This window comes from Ovis aries, chromosome 1, assembly GCF_016772045.2.
Source record: "Ovis aries strain OAR_USU_Benz2616 breed Rambouillet chromosome 1, ARS-UI_Ramb_v3.0, whole genome shotgun sequence".
Lineage (NCBI taxonomy): Eukaryota > Metazoa > Chordata > Mammalia > Artiodactyla > Bovidae > Ovis > Ovis aries.
This window is the reverse complement of record NC_056054.1, coordinates 137,828,880-137,843,170: the sequence shown is the minus strand read 5'-3', so window position 1 is coordinate 137,843,170 and position 14,291 is coordinate 137,828,880.

Sequence of the window (14,291 nt, the reverse complement as noted above, 5' to 3'; positions counted from 1 at the left end):
CACACTATAGGTGTTACTTCATCACTTTCCAGAGCAGCCTTATATACAGATAGGTGAAATTCCTCCTCCATTTCATGAAGGTACCATACTGTGATTCATTTACATTGAACTCACAGTGAACAGGTGCTGTAACCCATGCCTGGATGAAGCTGTTCTAGCACACATATTTTGTCAGAAAGGCACATCACATCCTTCTTGTTCTAGAAACACTACTGCAATTCAGCACTTCTCTTGGGGTCCATTTTAAACAGCATAATCATCAAAATCATCCTTTTATTTTATTTTTTTTAATGTAGCACTAAATAGATGCTGAAGAAGGGTATATTTCCAATATGAGGGCTGAAACAAGAAGGCAGAGTATCTCCTAATTCCATCTCAGCTGGGTCATACAAATTAGGAAACTAAAAATTTTCACCACTCTGTCCTTATCAGCAAACGATTTCAGAATCACTACAAGGATTGATTTGTGGTTACGAATCCATTTTAACAAGGAGGTGAATTCACAAATACACAATCTGAAAATGAGAAAAACTGACTACATTTCACTTTGCTGCTGCTGACACAGTGTAAGATGTGTGAGAGGAGAGTCTTAGCATCACATTTGTCTGTTGATGGACCTGAATCTCTGTGGTGTGGCCTTCACCATCTTTCTCTCCAGCAGTATAGATGTTTTCACACTTGAGGTGAGAGAGGAGGGTAAAAGGGAGCTGAAATTGGTGGAGCATTCTTCCCTCAGTGGGAAATGATCCTGCTAACACCTTTTCCTACTGAAAAGTAGGCTTCTGATAGGAAGAAATGTGTGAAAGAATTTCAAAATAATTATTCCCTCTGCCAGAACAAAGAGGGGCTCTTTCTGGGGTCTTCATTTTAAAAACCTGGTGGGATTTGTCAACTAAAAAGTAGTCACAGTCTGAAAGTATAGAGTTACTGCATTCAGTGGGAATTATGAAGACTATAAGCCCGGGAGACAGGATTTCAAGTGACCCTGAGAGACTGCTCCAAGGAGAAGGGGAAAGGAGTCAGGATATATAGAAGTTTGTATCGGGCTGTGGAGGCAGAAGGGAAGGCAGTCTGTTAATTAAGGAAAACCAGATATCTCAAGGAATTTAGCAGTTTTCTATGTATGGGAAGATGCAAGCACCTGGGCTCACTGAATTCATTCCTTCTACATGCATCACAACTATCTGGAGCCAAATCCTGCTTCTTGATTGTTCACATCCTTTGTTGTTGTTGTTCAGTTTCTCAGTCATGTCCAACTCTTTGTGACTCCATGGACTCCAGCACGCCAGGCTTCCCCCTCCTTCAGTATCTCCCGGAGTTTACTCAAATACATGACCATTGAATTGATGATGCCATCCAACAATATCATGCTCTGTCATCCCCTTTGCCTTCTTCTTTCAATCTTTCCCAACATCAGGATCTTTTCAAGTGAGTCAGCTCGTCGCATCAGGTGGCCAAAGTATTGGAGTTTCAGCTTCAGCATCAGAACTTCCAATGAATATTCACAATTTATTTCCTTTAGGATTGACTGGTTTGATCTCCTTGCAGTCCAAGGAATTCTCTAGGGTCTTCTCCAATACCACAGTTCAAAATCATCAATTCTACAACACTCAGCCTTCTTCATGGTCCAACTCTCACATCCATACATGATTACTGGAAAAATCATAGCTTTGACTACTTGAATGTTTTTCAGCAAAGTGATGTCTCTACTTTATAATATGCTGTCTAGGTTTGTCATAGCTTTTCTTCCAAGGAGAAAATTTTTTTTTTGTTAATTTCACATCCTTATTCCTTCTTTACCATAAGGGGTGGCAGAGACGCTCTATACAGTCAACAAAAACAAGACCAGGAGCTGACTGTGGCTGAGTGAACTTATATATGACTTCCCTGTATACCAAGAGAAGTTAATTGCTTTAAATTCATATAATGCATACTATGAAATATATGAATGCATGTAAATTTGTGCAGCCACTTTGGAAAACTGTCACTGAAAAAACTGATAAGAAATATTTTTCTGAATCCTTCAGAGAATTGAGGTTTCAGGACAAACAACTACCCCAAAATCTGGCTTTCCAGGTTGGGAGCATTCAGAGAGACACTGCCAAGATCCAATTGCCTGGAGAAAAAGCTGCTGAATACTTAAGTCAGAGGAATATGTAATGATAATTTTAATAAATTTATTGGAAATGAAATATGAGCTAGATTGAAAGTGAGAATCTCCTGATAGCCACAATCTTAGGATGCTGTATTTGTCACAATTCTGCAGAAAAAATTGAATCAATAGATACATTTAAAGAGAAGACTAAGTAGAATTGACTCACAGAGGCAGAGAAATCCTACAACAGGCCATCTGTAAGCTGAACCCAGAAAGACAATAGTGTTCAGTTCAGTTCAGTCGCTCACTCCTGTCTGACTCTTTGCAACCCATGAACTGCAGCACGTCAAACTCCTTGTCCATCACCAACTCCCGGAGTTCACCCAGACCCACGTCCATCGAGTCAGTGATGCCATCCAGCCATCTCATCCTCTATTCTCCGGTTCTCCTCTTGCCCCCAATCCCTCCCAGCATCAGAGTCTTTTCCAATGAGTCAACTCTTTGTATGAGGTGACCAAAGTACTGGAGTTTCAGCTTTAGCATCATTCATTCCAAAGAAACCACAGGGCTAATCTCCTTCAGAATGGACTGATTGGATCTCCTTGCAATCCAAGGGACTCTCAAGAGTCTTCTCCAACACCACAGTTCAAAAGCATCAATTCTTCAGCTCTCAGCCTTCTTCACAGTCCAACACTCACATCCACACATGATCACTGGAAAAACCATAGCCTTGACTAGACGGACCTTAGTAGGCAAAGTAATGTCTCTGCTTTTGAATATGATATCTAGGTTGGTCATAACTTTTCTACCAAGGAGTAAGCGTCTTTTAATGTCATGGCTTCAGTCATCATTCGCAGTGATTTTGGAGCCCCCCAAAATAAAATCTGAAACAGTTTCCACTGTTTTCCCATCTATTTCCCATGAAATGATGGAAACAGATGCCATGATCTTCGTTTTCTGAATGTTGAGGTTTAAGTCAACTTTTTCACTCTCCTCTTTCACTTTCATCAAGAGGCTTTTAGTTCTCTTCACTTTCTGCCTGAAGGGTGGTGTCATCTGCATATCTGAGGTTATTGATATTTCTCCTGGCAATCTTGATTCCAACTTGTGCTTCTTCCAGCCCAGCGTTTCTCATATTGTACTCTGCATATAAGTCAAATAAGCAGGGTGACAGTATACAGCCTTGATGTACTCCTTTTCCTATTTGGAACCAGTCTGTTGTTCCATATCCAGTTCTAACTGTTGCATCCTGAAATGCACATAGGTTTCTCAAGAGGCAGGTTAGGTGGTCTGGTATTCCCATCTCTTTCAGAGTTTTCCACGGTTTATTGTGATTCACACAGTCAAACGCTATGGCATAGTCAATAAAGCAGAAATAGATGTTTCTTGGGAACTCTCTTGCTTTTTTGATCATCCAGAGGATGTTGGCATTTGATTTCTGGTTTCTCTGTCTTTTCTAAAACCAGTTTGCCCATCTGGAAGTTCATGGTTCATGTATTGCTAAAGCCTTTCTTGGAGAATTTTGAGCATTTCTTTACTAGCATGTGAGATGAGTGCAGTTGTGCGGTAGTTTGATCATTCTTTGGCATTGCCTTTTTTGGGACTGGAATGAAAACTAACCTGTTCCAGTCCTGTGGCCACTGCTGAGTTTTCCAAATTTCCTGACATATTGAGTGCAGCACTTTCACAGCATCATCTTTTAGGATTTGAAAAAGCTCAACTGGAATTCCATCACCTCCACTGGCTTTGTTTGTTGTGATGCTTTCTAAGGCCCACTTGACTTCACATTCCAGGATGTCCGGCTCTAGGTGAGTGATCACACCATCATGCTTACCTTGGTCATAAAGATCTTTTTTGTATAGTTCTTCTGTGTATTCCTGCCACCTCTTCTTAATATCTTCTGCTTCTGTTAGGTCCATAAAATTTCTGTCCTTTATTGAGTCCTTCTTTGCATGAAATATTCCCTTGGTAACTCTAATTTTCTGGAATAGATCTCTAGTCTTTCCCATTTTTTTTCCCCCTCTATTTCTTTGCATTGATCGCTGAGAAGGCTTTCTTATCTCTTCTTGCTATTCTTTGGAACCCTGCATTCAGATGCTTATATCTATCCTTTTCTCCTTTGCTTTTTGCTTCTATCCTTTTCACAGCTATTTGTAAGCCCTCCCCAGACAGCCATTTTGCTTTTTTCCATTTCTTTTTCATGGGGATGGTCTTGATCCCTGTCTCCCGTATAATGTCATGAACCTCTGTCCATATTTCATCAGGCACTTTGTCTATCAGATCTAGTGCCTTAAATCTGTTTCTCACTTCCAGTGTATAATCATAAGTGATTTGAAATAGGTCATACCTGAGTGGTCTAGTGGTTTTCCCTGCTTTCTTCAGTTTGAGTCTGAATTTGGCAATAAGGAGTTTATGATCTGAGTGACAGTCAGCTCCTGGTCTTGTTTTTGTTGACTGTATAGAGCTTCTCCATCTTTGGCTGCAAAGAATATAATCAATCTGATTTTGGTGTTGATCATCTGGTGATGTCCATGTGTAAAGTCTTCTCTTGTGTTGTTGGAAGAGGTTGTTTGCTATGACCAGCACATTTTCTTGGCAACACTCTATTAGTCTTTGCCCTGGTTCATTCCGTATTCCAAGGCCAAATTTGCCTGTAACTCCAGATGTTTCTTGACTTCCTACTTTTGCATTCCAGTCCCCTATAATGAAAAGGACATCTTTTTTGGGTTTTAGTTCTAAAATGTCTTGTAGGTCTTCATAGAATCATTCAACTTCAGCTTCTTCAGCATTACTGGTTGGGGCATAGACTTGGATTACCGTGATATTGAATGGTTTGCTTTGGAAACGAACAGAGGTCATTCTATCGTTTTTGAGATTGCATCCAAGTACTGTATTCCAGACTCTTGTTGACCATGATGGCTACTCCATTTCTTCTAAGGGATTCCTGCCCGCAGTAGTAGATATAATGGTCATCTGAGTTAAATTCACCCATTCCAGTCCATTTTAGTTCTCTAATTCCTAAAATGTCAACGTTCACTTTGCCATCTCCTGTTTGACCACTTCCAGTTTGCCTTGATTCATGGATCTGTCATTCCAGGTTCCTATTGCAATATTGCTCTTTACAGCATCAGACCTTGCTTCTATCACCAGTCATATCCACAACTGGGTGTTGTTTTTGCTTTGGCTCCATCTCTTCATTCTTTCTGGAAGGAAAGCTATGACCAGCCTAGACAGCATATTAAAAAGCAGAGACATGACATTGCTGTAATGTAGACAAATTTAATGTAGACAAAGGTCTGCCTAGTCAAAGCTATGTTTTTTTTGTTTGTTTGTTTGTTCCTTTGTTTGTTTTTTTCCAGTAGTCATATATGGATGTAAGACTTGGACTATAAAGAAAGCTGAGTGTCAAAGAATTGATACTTTTGAGCTGTGGAGTTGAAGAAGATTCTAGAGAGTCCCTTGGACTGCAAGGAGATCCAATCAGTCCATCCTAAAGGAAATCAGTCCTGAATACTAATTGGAAGAAATGATCCTGAAGATGAAACTCCAATATTTGGCCACCTAATGTGAGGAACTGATCATTGGAAAAGACTTTGATGCTGGGAAAGATTAACAGAAGGAGGAGAAGGGGACAACAGAGGACAAAATGTTTGGATGGCATCACTGACTTGATGGACATTAGTGTGAGCAACCTCGGGAAGTTGGTGATGAACAGGGAAGCCTGGGATGCTGCAGTCCATGTGGACACCATGCGTCGGACATGATTGAGTGACTGAATTGAACTGATTTATGTATACACACACACACACTCACACATATACATATATTTCTATGACGGTCAATGATTATGTGATGATTCTACAAGTGCATTCTTCAACAGACTTCACATACTCAGTCATTGAGTGTCATACAGTAGTTAGCTAGAGTATATGAACTATATTACTAGTAAGATTTCTCTGATGAAAAAGATCATGTTAAAAGTACATTTACATGCCTAGTTAAAAGTCAGTCAACCTAAGGTTTTGCATAATCTTTGTTCTAATGAACACTATGTATGCATGCATTTTTCTTTAGAGTGATTTTATTTTTATGTTTCAAATTTTGGTATTCATGGAATGCATATAAATGCAAAAGTCATTGCATTACATGGATCATGTAGATTAATCACAATTAAATACATATTATTAGCATATTAGTTGGGCAACAGTGCCAAAGCTTGAAAACACCTTTAGTTGTCAATGCTATGAGGAAACAGACATTTTGATGGATTGCCTATGGTAATGCAAAGGGATCAAATCTCTTCTGGAGGGGAATTAGGCAGTATAATTAGTATCAGTGGCTTTACCCTATGATGCAGTAATCTTTCTATAAACTAAGATAATCTTAGAATTTACAAAATTTATATGTATGATATGATTAACTGTGCTGTTATTTATTGTTTCATAACACAGAGAAAAATGCCTTACTTGCTCATATAGAAAACTGGTTAAGTAAATTATACTTGAACAAACTGTGAACCGATATGGAGTGACTTTTAGGATATTTTAAGTAAAATGGTGAAAAAGAAACAGCATAAATAGTTTTGTGCTTTTGAGTAATTGTGAAAAATAGAAAACAATAATCAGGAACATAAGCATTATGTGGAGGAGTGGATGAGTGGGAATAGAGAGGGTGGCATGAAAGAGGGCATGACAATTTTCTCTATATATAATTTTATAATTTTAACTTTTTAAACCATGTTAGTGTTTCATATATTCAAAAATGAAATATAACAAAGATGGAGAGAAGTATTGCTAAAAGAACTTACAGACAGATTTAACTATGCTATAAATAAATAAGCATATAAAGCATCTAAATTAATTTAAATTCAATATTTTGCTTATGTATCTTTGGTCAAATAAAACGAAAGAAATGCTATATTAATTTTTAGTTCTGCTTAGTATCTCTGTTATAGTGATATGGGCATAGATATCCTGAAACTATTTTTATGCTCATGTATTGTCAAATTCACCAATGATTAAATTGATATTGTAGGGTAGTGTTTTTTCAATCAAAAAGAGGACATACAAATAAAAAGTGGTGAGAAGCAAGGAAAAACCCTTTTTTGTTGAATTGTAATAATAATATGCATATATACAAGTAGGAAGAGAGAAAGCAAGTGTGACAAAATGTTGTATTTGGTGAATCTAGACAAAGGATATTGAATAGTATGTGGTTATTTTTTTCTCAAAGTGTCCATGCATGCTTACTCAGTCACTCATTCTTGTCTGGATCTTTGCAACCACAAGGACTCTAGCCTGCCAGGCCCCTCTGTTCATGGAACTTTCCAGGCAAGAATACTGGCATGAGTTGCCATTTCCTCCTCCAGAGGATCTTCCTGATCCAGGGACTGAACCCACATCTCCTGCAGTTCCTGGATTCACAGGAAGATTCTTTGGCAATGGCACCCCACTCCAGTACTGTTGCCTGGAAAATCCCATGGATGGAGGAGCCTGGTAGGCTATTGTCCATGGGGTCGTGAAAAGTCGGACGTGACTGGGCGACTTCACTTTCACTTTTCACTTTTCACTTTCATGCATTGGAGAAGGCAATGGCAACCCATTCCAGTGTTCTTGCCTGGAGAATCCCAGGGACGGTGGAGCCTGGTGGGCTGCCGTCTATGGGGTCGCACAGAGTCGGACACGACTGAAGCGACTCAGCAGCAACAGCAGCAGCAGCAGCAAGCCACCTGGGAAGACTCAAACTATGTGTATACCCACAAATTTAACAAGACAATAATCAACACCCACTAAAAGCCTGGATCTTTAGCTGCTACCAATATCTATAGTATAAATACTACCACAATGGCAGATATAAGCCATCAAAGTGACATAAAGCTGATACATTTCCTAAAAGTGTAACAATTTGTTGCGGGAAGCAATTCAGAGACTGCTGACTGATTTTCTGATAGTAATGACCTTCATAATTTCTAGTACCATAATGATTTTAATGATTTTAATTTTGTAATTAAAATATTTATATGATACAGTTAAATTTAAGATACAGAGATTATCTGGGTGGATCTGACCTAACCACATGAGCCTTTCAAGAGTCTTCTTCTTAAAGAAGAAAAGGGCATCCCAGATGTTAAAGAACCTGCCTGCCAATGCAGGATTCATAAGGGACAAGGGTTCAATCCAAGAATCAGGAGTAACACCTGGAGAAGGAAATGGCAGCTCACTTCAGTATTCTTGCCTGAAAAATCCCATGGACAGAGGAGCCTGGAGGGCTATACCCCATAGGGTCACAAAGAGTCACACATGACTGAAATGCCTTAGCACAAAGAAAGAAAACTCAAAGATTTCAAACAAAAGGATTCCATGCAGTGTGGCTCCTTTGAGGATGGGAGTCAAGGAATACAGATAGCCTCAACCAATTAAGAGCAACCCCCCAGCTGACCAGCTATAAAGGAAATAGAGCACTCAGTCATAAAACTACAAGGAAGTGAATTCTGCCAAAAACAAGATTAATTTTGGAAGGAGATTATTGAAAAGTGCTTCTAGAAGAAAAGTGAACCTGTCCAACAACTTATTTTCAGCCTTGTTATAGCCTGAGCAAAGAATCCAATCCCCGTCATGCTGTGCCAGACTTTTGATTTATAGAACTGTGAGTTAATAAATGGGAGTTTTCTAAGCCAGTAAGTCTGTGGTAATTTGTTATGAAACTTTAGATAATTAATACAGATGTTGGTACATAAAGTAGGGTGCTACCTTAATACAACCCTAAAATGTGTGAGTGATTAGAAATTAGGAATTAGGCAGTGGGAGAAGGACAGAAGAGTTTGAAGGGGAGTGATGGAAAAAAATCTAATTTTCTTGAGCAGATTATTAGTAAAGATATTGATATTAAAGATGCTGGGGGGAAAAAAAAGATGCTATAGCTGAGTGTTCAAAAAAAGGAAAGAGCATTATTAAGAAATTCTAAATAGTCCTAGAGAAGGCCTAAATCACCATAAGCAGAATGTTAGTAGAAATACACACTTAATGGGCACTGCTGGAGAAGTCTCTAAGGGAAATGAAAAAATATATATTATTGGAAACTGAAAAATGATTCTTGCTTTGTGGTGGTAAGAGACCTAGCCAAATATGTCCAGTAGTTATGGGTAAATAATGAAATTGGAAATTTAAGATTTGTCTAAGAAAATTGCTCTTTTCTTTTTCCATTTAAATTTATATGTTTTATTCATTTATTTATTTTTGGTTGTGCTGGGTCTTCATTGCTTTTGTGCAGGCTTTCTCTAGTTGCAGTGTGGGGGCTACTCCTAGTTGGGATGCAGGCTTCTCATCATGATGGCTTCTATTTTTAAGCAGGTGGAATCTTTCTGGACCAGAAAGCACTGCACCACCAGAAAAGTTCTTTAAGAAGATTTCTAAACAAAATTTTGAAGATGTTTCTTCTTTCTTTTGTAGTAACATGTAAGAGGAAAGATGTAACTTGAGGAAAGAACTTTTAAACAAAATGCATGAAATCTTGATGGACTGGGAAACTCAGCCTATTTAAAATGCAAGGATATTGACCTTGAGAAACTGCTTCTGGCAACATTATATAGAGAGGAAATGCTAAGGATCTGCCTCCAAGGGGAAAAGGGAAAAAGTAAAAAAAAATATATATATATAAATAAATAAAATTTCATCAAGAGATTCTTTATTAAGCCATAGGACATCTAGGAGATTTAAAGGAATTGTCCCTAATTCATATCTGTAGAAACCAAAGGGATTATCTCAGATCTGTAGACATGACTTTGTTCTGCTAATGAAAACCTGTGAAATACACAAAGGTCCATAAGGCTTTTGAGAAAATTACATGTGTACAACACTGGCAACTTGGACTGAAAGGGACTGAGAAAGTAGAAAATAAAGAAGGATATTCAGTTCAGTTCAGTTCATTTCAATCGCTCAGTCGTGTCTGACTATTTGCGACCCCATGAATCACAGCACGCCAGGCCTTCCTGTTCATCACCATCTCCCAGAGTTCACTCAGACTCACGTTCATCGAGTCAGTGATGCCATCCAGCCATCTCATCCTCTGTCGTCCCCTTCTCCTCCTGTCCCCAATCCCTCTCAGCATTAGAGACTTTTCCAATGAGTCAACACTTCACATGAGGTGGCCAAAGTACTGGAGTTTCAGCTTCAGCATCATTCCTTCCAAAGAAATCCCAGGGCTGATCTCCTTCAGAATGGACTGGTTGGATCTCCTTGCAGTCCAAGGGACTCTCAAGAGTCTTCTCCAACACCACATTTCAAAAGCATCAATTCTTTGGCACTCAGCCTTCTTCACAGTCCAACTCTCACATCCATACGTGACCACAGTAAAAACCATAGCCTTGACTAGACGGACCTTAGTCGGCAAAGTAATGTCTCTGCTTTTGAATATACTATCTAGGTTGGTCATAAATTTTCTTCCAAGGAGTAAAAGTCTTTTAATTTCATGGCTGCAGTCACCATCTGCAGTGATTTTAGAGCCCTAAAAAATAAAGTCTGCCACTGTTTCCACTGTTTCCCATTCTATTTCCCATGATGTGATGCGACCGGATGCCATGATCTTCGTTTTCTGAATGTAGAGCTTTAAGCCAAATTTTTCACTCTCCTCTTTCACTTTCATTAAGAGGCCTTTTAGCTCCTCTTCACTTTCTGCCATAAGGATGGTGTCATCTGCATATCTGAGGTTACTGATATTTCTCCAAGCAATCTTGATTCCAGCTTGTGCTTCTTCCAGTCCAGCGTTTATCATGATGTACTCTGCATAGAAGTTAAATCAGCAGGGTGACAATATACAGCCTTGACATACTCCTTTTCCTATTTGGAACCAGTCTGTTGTTCTATGTCCAGTTTGAACTGTTGCTTCCTGACTTGCATACAGATTTCCCAAAAGGCCGGTTAGGTGGTCTGGTATTCCCATCTCTTTCAGAATTTTCCACAGTTTCTTGTGATCCACACAGTCAAAGACTTTGGCATAGTCAATAAAGCAGAAATAGATGCTTTTCTGGAACTCTCTTCCTTTTCCATGATCCAGCAGATGTTGGCAATTTGATCTCTGGTTCCTCTGCCTTTTCTTAAACCAGATTGAACATCAGGCAGTTCACGGTTCACGTACCGCTGAACCCTGTCTTGGAGAATTTTGAGCATTACTTTACTAGCATGTAAGATGAGTGCAATTGTGCTATAGTTTGAGCATTCTTTGGCATTGCCTTTCTTTGGAATTGGAATGAAAACTGACCTTTTCCAGTCCTGTGGCCACTGCTGAGTTTTCCAAATTTGCTGGCGTATTGAGTGCAGCACTTTCACATCATCATCTTTCAGAATTTGGAACAGCTCAACTGAAATTCCATCACCTCCACTAGCTTTGTTCATAGTGTTGCTTTCTAAGGCCCACTTAACTTCACATTCCAAGATGTCTGGCTCTAGATTAGTGATCACATCATCATGATTATCTGGGTCATGAAGATTTTTTTGTACACTTCTTCCGTGTATTCTTGCCACCTCTTCTTAATATCTTCTGCTTCTGTTAGGCCCATACCATTTCTGTCCTTTATCGAGCCCATCTTTGCATGAAATATTCCCTTGGTATCTCCAATTTTCTTGAAGAGATCTTTAGTCTTTCCCATTCTGTTGTTTTCCTCTATTTCTTTGCATTGATCACTGAAGAAGGCTTTCTTATCTCTTCTTGCTATTCTTTGGAACTCTGCATTCACATGCTTATATCTTTCCTTTGCTCCTTTGCTTTTTGCTTCTCTTCTTTTCACAGCTATTTGTAAGGCCTCCCCAGACAGCCATTTTGCTCTTTTGCATTTCTTTTCCATGGGGATGGTCTTGATCCCTGTCTCTTGTACAATGTCACGAACCTCATTGCATAGTTCATCAGACATTCTAAGACCCCCAAATTCTACCTCCAGTGACCTGACTGATAAAACAACTCAGAAAAAAAAAAAAAGTTGCTACCATTTATGCATAATCACAACTCCAGATGGCAGAACCAAGAGCTCAGAGGGTGGCTGCAAAAGCTATAGACATGATTTGCGTGATTTGATGCCTAATCAGGGAAATCCAGGTTAAATTCCTGTCTGGATTTCAAAAATATTTTGACCCTATGACCCTTTCTAACCATTCTTTTTTTTTTCCTTCTTTTGAACCAAAATGTCAAAAAATATTGTAGTTTCATCATTCTATTGGATATTGGAAATATTTATTTCAGATTATTTGTGTCTTTTCTGTGATAGATTGAATTATACTTAGGAGTTATACAGTGTAATAATAGATTATGCTCAGTAGACTCATCTGCTCCTGACTGAGTTTAGAAAATGAAATTGTGGGCCTTTTGAAATGAAGAGATTTAAATGTATATTTGATGTTGTAAGGGATGAGAACCTTGGGACTAAGTGAATATATTCTGTGCCTTTGAGGATATAGGGGGAGGATGGTAATAGGTGGAGTTTTAAAACCCACCATATAATATGTGTGTGTATATGTGTGTCTGTGTATGTATGTGTGTGTGAAACTGAATAATTTTGTCATATACCAGAAAGTAACACAACATTGCAAATCAACTATACTTTCATAAAAAAAAAAAAGAGTAGCCTGTTTGATTTTTCAACCCTACCCTATGTAAAAATTACATATAATTTTTAAAGTAGTGAATATGATGGGTTTTACTATCATGGTTTAGGTTATGTTAAATGGTACAGTTCATTTTATGATGTATATGTTGTCTGGGTAGGCTTGATCTAGTCACATGAGCCTCTTATTAGCACAGAATTTACTTATGCTAATCAAGTGAGAAGGCGATGGCATCCTACTCCAGTTCTCTCGCCTGGAAAATCCCATGGACAGTGGAGCCTGGTAGGCTACAGTCCATGGGGTCGTGAAGACTCAGACACGACTGAATGAATTCACTTTCATTTTTCACTTTCATGCATTGGAGAAGGAAATGGCAACCCAGTGCAGTGTTCTTGTCTGGAGAATCCCAGGGAAGGGGGAGCCTGGTGGGCTGCCGTCTCTGGGGTCACACAGAGTCGGACACAACTGAAGTGACTTAGTAGCAGCAGCATAATCAAATGAGAAGTCAGATATTTGAAGTAAAATGAGTCCAAACAGTATTGCTGCTTACAGATGAAGGAGGCCATATTAAGAGAATAAGGAAGGCCTTAAGTAGCTCAGAGTGGCACCTGGGGAAAGAAGCATGGAAATATGGGCCTCAGTCCTACAGCCTCAAAGAAACAGAATTTTAACTGCAGCCAAATAAAGGGAAAATATCTACACTATGTAGAGACCATCTTATAAAACATTTTGACTTAGATGGATTAGTTTATCCTTTTGACTTGTTAGATGATAATGTCAAGAAGGATGAGCATGAAAGCTAATTTTCCTTTGCAGCCTCAGGACAAGAACTCAGGGTAAACAACTTGCTGATTTTAACTTTGTTACACCCTAAGAAGAGTGTCCAACCATAACATGCTAGATTTGTGATTTGTAGAACTGCGTGCTAAAAAGTGAGTATCTTTCAGTTCAGTTCAGTTCAGTCGCTCAGTCGTGTCTGACTCTTTGCAACCCCATGAATCACAGCACACCAGGTCTCCCTGTCCATCACCATCTCCCGGAGTTTACTCAGACTCACGTCCATCGAGTCAGTGATGCCATACAGCTATCTCATCCTCTGGCTTCCCCTTCTCTTCCTGCCCTCAATCTCTCCCAGCATCAGGGTCTTTTCCAATGAGTGAACTCTTCACATGAGGTGGCCAAAGTACTGGAGTTTCAGCTTCAGCATCATTCTTTCCAAAGAAATCCCAGGGCTGATCTCCTTCAGAATGGACTGGTTGGATCTCCTTGTAGTCCAAGGAACTCTCAAGAGTCTTCTCCAACACCACAGTTCAAACGCATCAGTTCCTCAGCGCTCAGCCTTCTTCACAGTCCAACTCTCACATCCATACATGACCACTGGAAAAACAATAGCCTTGACTAGACGGACCTTAGTCAGCAAACTAATATCTCTGCTTTTGAATATACTATCTAAGTTGGTCATCACTTTTCTTCCAAGGAGTAAACGTCTTTTAATTTCATGGCTGCAGTCACCATTTGCATGGATTTTGGAGCCCTAAAAAATAAAGTCTGACACTGTTTCCACTGTTTCCCATTCTATTTCCCATGAAGTGATGGGACTGGAT